We start from the raw sequence: 11,501 nt of genomic DNA, 5'->3' as shown, positions 1-11,501 counted from the left end.
ATCCCATCCATCTTGGCTTTGTTAAATATTATGACAGATGTATTCCAATTAACAACTTAATCTTTATCTTTTTTTTTCTCAATAAGGGCTTATTGTATAAATGTAAAATTACAAAATTGTTATCTTAATCTAAACTAATCCCATTCATACAAATTTCCCCATTAACCTGGATTTCATTTGCAACCAAAGGTTATCTAAACCAGTGTCAATATATCTATATTATTAATAAAATTGTTAAACTCATATTAGAAATTAATACTTAAATGATAATTTCAGTATCACACACTAATATATATCCACAGATACATTTCTGTCATGGTTATGCAATAGTTTGTCTGCTTACCTGTTCCAATGTGTTCATCTAGAGACCAGCCGACCCTCACCTGTCTGCTTTTGTAATCCATCCTCTGGCATGGCTCCACCCTAGCTCCTATCAGAGAGCTCTATATTAACCTGTGCACTGCAGGCCAGCCCTGCTGATCAATCTTTGTGTGTTAGCTTACTGTTACCTGCTGTGTGCTCTTCTGTTGTTACCGACTTTGGCGTGTCCTTGACTATCCCTGTTTGCCTGTGATCCTGACCTTTTGGCGTGTCGCTGACTATTCCCGTCTGCTTGTGGCCCCGACCTTGGTTTTGTCCTTCACTATCCCTACCCTCCTGTTGCCTACTGTGGGTGTGAGCTGGGGGACCCTGGGGGTCGTGACCTGGAGCCAGTTGCAGCCAAGTCCATCCTCCCCACTAGAGGCGCTGGTGAACACCTGCTGGCTCTTAGACTCCGCGCCCCAGGGAATCTTATGCTCTAACCCCAGTGGGATCTGTCCCCCGTCTACTGCAGTCAGCCGTAGGGTCCACAACCTTTGCGGTGCACTCCTGATCCCTACGGTGTGCATCTGTCACCTCGCCTCAAGGTGACCTGACAGTTTGATCAGCAGGGCTGGCCTGCAGTGCACAGGTTAATATAGAGCTCTCTGATAAGAGCTAGGGTGGAGCCATGCCAGAGGATGGATTACAAAAGCAGACAGGTGAGGGTCGGCTGGTCTCTAGATGAACACATGGGAACAGGTAAGCAGACAAACTATTGCATAACCATGACAGAAATGTTTCTGTGGATATATATTAGTGTGTGATACTGAAATTATCATTTAAGTATTAATTTCTAATATGAGTTTAACAATTTTATTAATAATACAGATATATTGAAACTGGTTTAGATAACCTTTGGTTGCAAATGAAATCCAGGTTAATGGGGAAATTTGTATGAATGGGATTAGTTTAGATTAAGATAACAATTTTGTAATTTTACATTTATACAATAAGCCCTTATTGAGAAAAAAAAGATAAAGATTAAGTTGTTAATTGGAATACATCTGTCATAATATTTAACAAAGCCAAGATGGATGGGATACATAAGAAGTTTTCCTACAAAAAATGAAATCTTAAGGTCTGATAATAACTTGATGTGCGGTCCATGATGTGAGAGTAATAATAAATAAAATGTAAATATAACAGACCCATCACATCAAGTCCACACACCCTGTTAGGATAGATGCCACCTGCAGCCAGTTGTTTTATGGGGCTGAGTGCTTTCTGGTCCATCATACAGATTGTTGGTCCTTTTGTTTTTATTGTTTGAAATGCAAAGCAGAATGTGCGGATTGTGAAATGGTGTGCCCCTTTTCCTTGTAAGTGCAATGGTATAAGCAATTTCCTTATAGGGGAACATATTACTTAATTTTACTTCATTTCCCTTTTTTAAATGCACTGTTTCCACTATCAAAGGATGTTCAATTTGTGTAATACACGGTTAAATGTAACCTTCATTTTACCATGTTTGGAAAACAGATCCAAAAATAATTGTGATCACATTGTTCATTAGATTTGTTAACCCGACACATTTTGTTATAAATGTTTTGTCTAAAAAACTTAAATTGGAATGGTGTCCTTCCAGCTTATCACTGATCTCTCATCCCAGCCACATTCTTTCAGGAGAGTGCAAAGGAGGGGTCACATCTGCATACATGACACACACAAGAGATAGAACTAAAGGTTCCAGCATTCACACACATACACAAATATCTCTCTAAAATCACTTACATTTTTCCCATTTGTACACAACACATGCATATCATTCTCTCATTTTCTTTTAAATCTTTTAATATTTCCTTGCTTTACTTATTTTTTATTTAATGGTCTTTATTAGGTTTTTTTTCACAAAAAATTTATACAAAACAAAAGTATAGGACAACAACATCAATATATGTTATACATATGTCAAATAATCATTTAAATGGTTATCTTAATATAACTCAGGTCACTCCTAAACTAAAGCAATGAGGTAGCTCCAGGTATTCATCTCCCCTTGGTCATGCATTTAGTGACTCAATCTAACCGAATATTCATACTACGATATCGATCTCTGTCCTTCCCCTTTGCTTACTCTAACATTCCCACCTATGACAAAACAAGGACACTACAAGATAGGACAACAAAACAAAACAAAACAAAACAAAACCAAACAAAACAAGACAAAGCAAGACAAACAACATACAAACAAAAAAGAGGGGCCCCCCTTCTCCACTCCCCCACACCTCTCTCCCTCTCATCTCCCTCATCCAAGGTATAGCATTCCTCTATACTGATTGCCTGAGAGTCTCCCCCTCTTTTGAATTAATAAAGAGATTCCATGCAGACCATGTTTTCCGGTAGGTCTCTCTTTTCTGTTGAGCTGTCCATACTAGTTCTTCCACTTGATTCATTTCCTCTACTCTCTTAAGCCAAAGTCCAACAGATGGGGTTGCCTTTGCTTCCAAGAACAAGGTATACATGCTCTAGCCGCATTCAGAAGTTGATAGACTATAGATTCCTTATATCTCTTGACTGGCATTTTGGAATCTTTTAATATAAAAAGGGTTGGATCCTTAGCCCTTGTACACACGGTCAGAGATTCCAACGTAATGTCCGATCGGACCGTTTTGTCGGATATTCCGACTGTGTGTGGTCTGCATCGGACTGCTTCCGTCAGAATATCCGTCGGACCAAATTTTCCAACTTGCCGGAAATATTTTCCGACAAAATGCTCCGATCATGTGTAGAGAATTCCGATCGGACAAAGTGCCACGCATGCTCAGATCAAATTCCTACATCAAAGCTATTGGCTACTAGTCTGAACGTAGTCCCGTCGTAACGAAATAACGCCTTCACGTTCTGAACGATCTGATTTTCCGACAACTTCGTCCGACCGTGTGTATACAACAGTTTCGGACAAAATCCATCGGACAAAATCCGACGGATTTGGTTGTCGTAAATCTCCGACCATGTGTACAAGGGCTTAGGGATCTCACCTTCCCAGAACCGTTGACTAATTCTCCGCACCTCTTTCCAGAAATCCTCAATTCTAGGGCAGGCCCAAAAGATATGCAATAGCGTCCCAGGTTCCTCACAGCATCTCCAACAGATTTCAGAGACCTCTGGGTAATATATGTGAAGAAGCTCTGGGGTTTCGGTACCACTGAGAGACAATTTTATAGTTTGTTTCCTGAGTCCTTGTACACATTGAAGATTCTAATATAATATATATTATACTAGTACGCTCTTCTTCCAAAAAAGTTCTACCTAAGTCCGATTCCCATTTACCTAAAAATGGCAACTGGAAATCCTCTGAAGGTCTAACCAATAGGTCATACATCTTTGAGAGAACATGCAAGAGCACCTCTTTCTTATTACAATATTCTTCAAATCTTGGTAATTTCCGCGTGAAATTACTGGACGGAGGTAATGTCTGTACGAAATGTCTCAATTGTGCCGCACACCAGAAATCTAATTGGTATGAGTTATAACTAGATATCAGTTTTGCGAGGTGAACCATGAGCCTGCTTCTAGAAAATGGGAGGCCTGATATAGCCCCCTCTCTATTAATCCCCCAAAGGGCCCCTTCCGCAATCCTGGTGCAAATTGTGGATTCCCAAAATGGGGAATAATGGGGACTCAAATGATGATAACTTCCCTCCAGATAAAAAAAACACTATAGAGCATTCCTTTTTTATGGCCTAGCAATGGGTGTGTCTTAATCATAGGTGGAAGTTCCCTGTAGCACCAAGGTGCTCTATATAATAGAGCCCTACACTGTGCTTTTTCCAGGTTCGGCCATATCTTTAAATCTCCATGTCGGCACCAGTCGATTATTCGACTCAGTATGGCTGCTTGATAGTAATTATATATGTCAGGTATGGCCAGCCCGCTATATTGCTTGGGAAGGGTCAACAGGGATCTTCTAATCCTTGGATGTTTCTGTGCCCAGATAAATCCAGTAAAGACTGTATTAATCTGTTTGAAATATTGCCTAGGGATAGCAATAGGTAATGCCTGAAATAGATATAGGAACTTTGGTAGAATGTTCATTTTAAGTATATTACTTCTTCTGATCCAAGAGTGAATCCCTTATGCCATCTCTCTAAGAGACCCCGGACCCTTTGTAGAAGTGGTGTAAAATTAAATTCGAACGTATGTGAGAGGTCTGCTGGGATACGTGTGCCCAGATAGTTCAAGGCATGTTCCATCCATTTAAATTTGTAATTGGATTTCAATAATCTCAACGTATTTTTAGGTATTGCAATTCCCATAGCCTCTGACTTAATTGAATATCATCAGAATATGCTGAAATCTTATACTGGGTTTTCTCCAATGTCAATCCCTGAATATTCTTATTTAAACAAACCCTACAAAGAAAGGGTTCCAACGATATTGCAAAAAGAAGGGGCGACAATGGGCAACCCTGCCTGGTCCCATTGGTGATCCCAAAGGAGGGAGATAATACTCCGTTTACCTTTACTTGAGCACTAGGCAAAGTATAAATACTTAAGATCCATCGGAGCATATTGTCTCCCAATCCTATATAACGCAAAACTGAAAAAATAAACTGACAGTTAACCTGGTCAAATGCCTTCTCTGCATCTGTCCCAAGGAATATACACGGGAGCTTAGATAAATTAGCTATATGTATTAAATTTATAAACTTGGTGGTATTTTCCTGTGTTTTTCATGTGGGGATGAACCCTACTTGGTCCAGATGAATCAGAGAAGGCAGTTGTGGTTGTAACCTGGTAGCTAGGATTTTTGCAAAAAATTTCAGATCTGTGTTTAAGAGGGATATTGGTCTATAACTTCCACATAACGTGGGATCTTTTCCCTCCTTAGGGATCACCGTAATAAGGAGCTTGAGAGACTCCGGCGGGAATGAACTTCGGTCACCCATACCATTATACATCTTCACAAGATATGGTCTTAGTATGGGTAAAAAGTGTCTATAATATTGAACTGTAAAGCCATCTGGCCCAGGTGTCTTACCCATCCTCATCCCATTCACCGCCTCCTGTACCTCCTCTAATGTAATTGGTACTTCCAGTTCCTGTTGTATTACAGACGTTAAACCGGGCATTCCAGACGATGCCAAATAACTGTCCATTCCTAACTGTGTTGGTGGGTCTAATTGTAAGTTATAGAGGGAGAAGTAGTATTCTCCAAATCTTTGGGCAATTTGTTTAGGCAATGTAAACTTTTCCCCTTCTTCTCCTGTAATCTTTGGTACATAAGACATCGCCTGTTGTTCCTTCAACGTTCTAACCAGTAATTTGCCACATTTGTTACCAGACTTGTAGACCTGTTTACGTCCAATCTGTATTGCCCTTTTTGCTTTATACATCAATAATTCCGTAACCTGTCTTCGAGCAGTTGCTTAATGTCTGCTTTCCTTATTTTGTTCTGATATCCTTTGCATCCAATGTATTGTAATACCATACTTCACATACTGCACCTTATATGATCAGACGGGCAGCCATAGTGCTCATCCCATCTTCCCTTTCTGACAACATATAAAGTATTCTGTTTTAACTCTCATTTCTCTGTTTCTTGACTTTTCTAGTTGTAGTACCTGACCCCAAATTTATCCCACAACTTGACATCAAAATGTCCCTTTCTGTCTAGTGTTAATTGTCACCCTTGATCCATCCTGCTCACATAGATAGCTGTTTCTCTAGCTGTTTAGTCTTCATGATTCTTAGTTCCTGTGGACTTTGGTAACCCAGTTACCCATTGTGGATCCCTGTCCACTTTAACCATTAATCTTGGGGCTCAGTATAGGTGGAACCGCACCTTTGGTTCATATAGTGCTGCTCTTGCACTGGGCATTTTTAAGGGTCTCTTACCCTTCATTCCCTTACTTAATTTAATGCCCATAATGACTGGACAGTCTTCTCTATGTGTGCCTATACCCTCTTGCCTCTAAACTACTTTATCTAGCAGATGTACTACATATACCTGTGAACAGCACTATTCTTCCCTTTCTTATCTATAACACTCCGATGGACAGTAGACAGTGACAACATAACATATAACCACCAATCAATACAGTTCCATAAACCTCCCTGGCGGTATGATTATTTCAGATTTTAGGTGCTGAAAACGGTACCATTATTTTGCATGAAAATTTGGTGTTTTATATTGTAGTCCTGTAATTCTTAGGAATAACTCACTTAAATCTGTCCAAACCAGAGTCTAGCAGACATCCTGGGTATGATAAAGTTTGAAAAATGAAATCATAAATTATAATATAATAAATAACTATAAATAATTATACCAAATAATAATATAATAATAATAAAAATTATGCAATAATGTAATCAAATCAAAAACACAGATATTTGCTCAGTTGCAGAATTGTCACTGTCATTACTTTTCAGTATTTGATGATGGATCTCCCCTCAAATCGCTATCGCTCAATTCTGCGAGTGATCCAAATTTATTATCGTTGTTTTCTAGCTGGTCTAAAACTTCTTTTGATATAAAGGGACAGTTTTGGTTGCTATGGACAATCTCCAGTTTCCAGGCAGAAAAAACAGTTTTTATATTATAAAACTGCATGCAGGGCACTGGGCAGACCACTAGGGACAAATGGGATCTGAAATAATTACATACAGCAATGTAATCTGTAAGATTACATCATACTGCATGTATAGTGTGTGTTTTACTTTTTGAATTTGGCGCCGTTCTACGTCCCCGTCCATCGCAACGCTCGCAGGGAATGGAGCCCGGCGATGTGATACATCAAGTGGAGGATGAGCCGCTCGCGGTGCGGGGGGACATCGCTGGACACAGGGGATAAGGTAAATAAGTTCATCCTGGATCCAGCGATGCGATCCTGAGTTTAGCTCGGAGTTACAGCTAATGGTACTGAATTTTCACCCCGAGCCAGACTCGGGAATACCGCCAGGGGGTTAAGGGGAGTAAAATAGGTACCCTTTGTCCCAAAAATGCCCTACCGATCAGTCTGATAACTCGAATGTAAGCAAAAGGCTTACCTCAGCCGGCTGATTATCAGAAATTTCCGGATCGTCTCAAGCTCCTCATTTCGGATTCTCAGGATCACCTGCAAAACCCATCCTAGGCAAAGCTCGCCACCTGAGTCCGTCATTTTATAGATAAGCAACTCCTATCCTCATATTGATTAGTGGTTCCAAATTAATAATAACTATTGCAGTAGGGAACAGGCACAAAAGATACGCTTAGCATCTTTCCAAATACCTATTCTGCTTTATTATGATGCAGTTAAAGGTTTTTATACACATGATTACGTAGGTATCAAATTAATATTACAATTGTACGTTTATGGTAACAAGGGGCATTACATAGGCAGGCTAATTCTAATCAAGACTCAAAAGAACATGTACTGAAAACATTATTAGTGCCATGTGCACAGTGAGGGCAGTGTGCAATACATACAAAATAGAACACAATTATATACAGAACTTACAAATTTCAATTACAATATTTATCATAATTTTCCTTTCCTGGTGCATATCCATGGCAGCATACTAGTGATAAGCTCTGCCCTCAGGACAGTGAATATGATAAAAGAAAGGGTTAAGGACTCCCCCATCATTCTCCATAATATAGAATACCGGGGGAGGGTGCATATGCTGCCATGGATATGCATCAAGAAAGGAAAATTACAGTAAGTATGAAACTATTTTGCGTTTCCCTGGTGCATCCATGGCAGCATATTAGTGATAAATAACTAGCTGAGACGGGTGGGTAATGCTTAGAGAATTATTAGAAAAAAACTCTTTCTTATTCTAACATTGAAAATGAAATGTATACACTATAAACCCAAACAATTATACATAAAATCATACTACTTTAGAAATGTCTTCTAGTCTAAGTTGGTTTCAGTATACAAAATGGAAATACTGCAATTTTAGCTAAAAATGTTAACTTGTTACCCCATCTAGTCGTGATACAATAGTAGGGATATTTCATCTGTGACCTTATTTAATCCAGTTGAAATCAATGTATACAAAAACATTTTTTTGGCTGCAGAATGGAAAATACGCACAGGTACAGTGATATATGTATAGAAATTGGTGAAGCTCTTAAAAAAGTCCAACATGAACCCCAAATATATTGCTGGCACAGACTAAACTGGCACAAACGTGAATATAATCCACTCTAAAAAGTCCAAAATAAGCCAAAGGGATGTGTTTTGAGGTATCAGATAAGTGAAGAGACCGCCACTGTCACCCAAACACACTGCTGCTTACCCTTAGGTAGATGATAGCAAGCATAAATATAAATCAATGGCAACTCCTCAACCATACAGGGATGACTCTGTAACTCCTTCACAGTCTCAATACCCAGTTAAGAAAGAAAAAGAAAAACCCCTCATAGTGCAAACATCCAAACAGTAATTTTATTGATAAAAGGCTAAAAAGTTTTATACTCACATTTCAGTAGCTTAGTGTATTCATTGTAGGAAATGTCCAGTGCTTCCAACCCAACTAAATGGCTGCTGCGTCCCGGCATGCAAGTTGCGTCACACGTCTCCAACTGCTCCAATGCGTTTTGTCATCAGTGATGTCATCAGGGGCGTGGTTTTACATGCACTATGGGGCGGCTTATTGGTGGGCAGGTATAACATGCATTCCAAGAACAGAAAGCAGGAAGCAATTGATGATCTATTGTGTTCCAACGACAGGAAATAGGAAATACTATGCAATCCATTGACAGGAAGCATCTTTACGATGTGCAAAAAACTTTTCACTTCACCCTCAGAAAGAAACATTGAGTAGAGTAATCAAACAAATATAGAACGCCACTCATTGGTCAACATTCCAACTATGCTTGACTAAAAACCAATGGTCAATCCAATAGTGATTTATAATGAGTATTAAGCAACCAAATCAGGATGCAGCGCCATCTTGTGCTACAAAAATATATTAAAAAAATCAAACTATTAATAACTATTCAGCATTTATTACACAATACCATACATATTGCAAAGACATTAATTTTAACATTAAATTAAACATATTGTCAAGGAGGAGCCAATAAGGTAAAACAAAACAAACAAATTAGCTATTATTGATGAATGAATTAATGTCCCACTCTATGTTCATACCATGTGGGAAATAGCACCTAACCTGATATATCCACTTAGTTTCTAGACGTGATGCCTCTCTTACCACATTACTGCCTCTCCAGTTACTAGTGAATCTGTCAATACCTAAAAACATAGTATCTCTAGGATCTCGATTATGACACAGGTCATAAAGTTTGCATATACTGTGCTTCCGAAACCCCTTTTTTATATTGCCCACATGTTCACTTAATCGCACATGCAACATCCGTATCGTGTGACCAATATATTGTAGTCCACATGGGCACTGGACAACATGAAATACGCCGGCCTCTTTTATTTGAGTACAGCCATGATTTTAGTAGAAGAAAAACATGTGCTGAATCATGGCCTCAAATTCACCCCTTCTAGACCACTAAATAAATTTCAAACCTTTATCTACCTCCATAGAGGTGGATAAAGATTAATATCAAAAAAGATTAATATCAAAAGGTATATGATCACTAACCCCTTTAGGTCTACTAGGATGGCATCCACTGAGGTTAAATACCTTGTTGTCTAATGCAACTTTGTTCAACCCACCAGGGAACCTTGTCCCATCCCTTAAGGTTTTTAGGGATTTGGTGAGCAATGATTTAGAACAATTACGCATTAGAAATTGTAGAAATGATTATATGTTCAGGAAAAGACTTGACTGTCTAAAAACACGGAATGATATTGTGGTACGACCCGCTGATAAGAGTAGAGGAATTGTGATCTTAGATAGGGCATCCTACCAGACAGAGATGCTTAGATTATTATCCGTCGAGGAGACTTATATCCCATTAAAAGGGAAATCCCACCATCAAATTTAAGAAAGAATTAGTGAGCTTGGTTGATGAAGGTTTTAACAGAAATTTGGTTTGTAAAAAAGAAACGCTGTTTTTGATCCCTGTGGCTCCAAGGGTGCCTGTGATCTAATACCTGCCAAAGGTCCACAAGGATCCAGTGCACCCTCCTAGGAGTCCCATTGTGAGTGGTATTGACTCAATCACCTCTAGAGTCGGCATATATATATAGACCACTTTTTACAGCCCTTGGTTGCTCATACTCCATCTTTTCTAAGAGATTCCATTCAGGCTATAAATACCCTAAAAACTGTTAAATGGAAGGAAAGTTATGGCACACGTATCGTCTCTTTACACTATCATCTCACATCAACACGGCCATGAGGTAGTGGATTATTTTCTGAGCTCAAGTGACCTGTTGGGAGTCCAGAGAGAATTTTTATTAAGGCTCTTGGATTATGCAATGGGCCACAATTATTTCTGGTTCGGAGGCATTTATTATTTACAGAATAGAGGTGTGGCCATGGGGGCCAAGTTTGCCCCGAACATGGCCAACCTCTTTATGGCCAAGTGGGAGGAGGATGTAATCTATCAGAAGCCTAGACTGGAGTTGATTCTCTGGAAAAGGTATATAGACAACATCCTCCTCCTTTCGGATGGTGACTTTGAATCGCTCGACCTGTATATAGTTGAATTGAATGGCAATGATAAAGGTATAGCCTTAAAACTATAAAACGAAATCTATTTTTTGGATTTAAACATCACATTATGGAAGGTGATATCTCTACATCCACATACTTCAAAGAAACCAACAGAAAGGGTTTGATTAACACCAACAGTTATCATCATGCAGCTTTATATCATTTTGAGTATGGCCTCACTTCATAAGGTCTTAATAAGGTCTAACCACTTGCCGACCAGCCACCGCAGTTTTACTGCAGCAGAATGGCATGGCGGGGTGAAACAACGTTATGTAATATCGCTTCGACCTGTTTCCACTATGAACCACTTGCCCCCGGAGCCGATGCGAGTGCCCGCCTGGCTCCCGCGATCACTGCCAGGCTACCGCAATCACTGGTTAAACACCGACAACCAGGATCTGTGCGCGTAAACACACAGTTTCCGGTTCTCTGAGGGGAAAAGAGACTGATCAAAGTATGAACACTGATCTTTCATTTCCCATAGACATTCCCCTCCCCTTCAGTTAGAACACAGAGAGGGAACACAATTAACCACTTGATCACCCCCTAGTGGTTAACTCTTTCCCT

The sequence above is a fragment of the Lithobates pipiens genome, unplaced genomic scaffold (genome assembly GCF_037356315.1).
Source record: "Lithobates pipiens isolate NorthernLeopardFrog02 unplaced genomic scaffold, aLitPip1_a1.2 Scaffold_16, whole genome shotgun sequence".
In the NCBI taxonomy this organism is placed as follows: domain Eukaryota; kingdom Metazoa; phylum Chordata; class Amphibia; order Anura; family Ranidae; genus Lithobates; species Lithobates pipiens.
Note: the sequence above shows the minus strand (reverse complement) of the source record.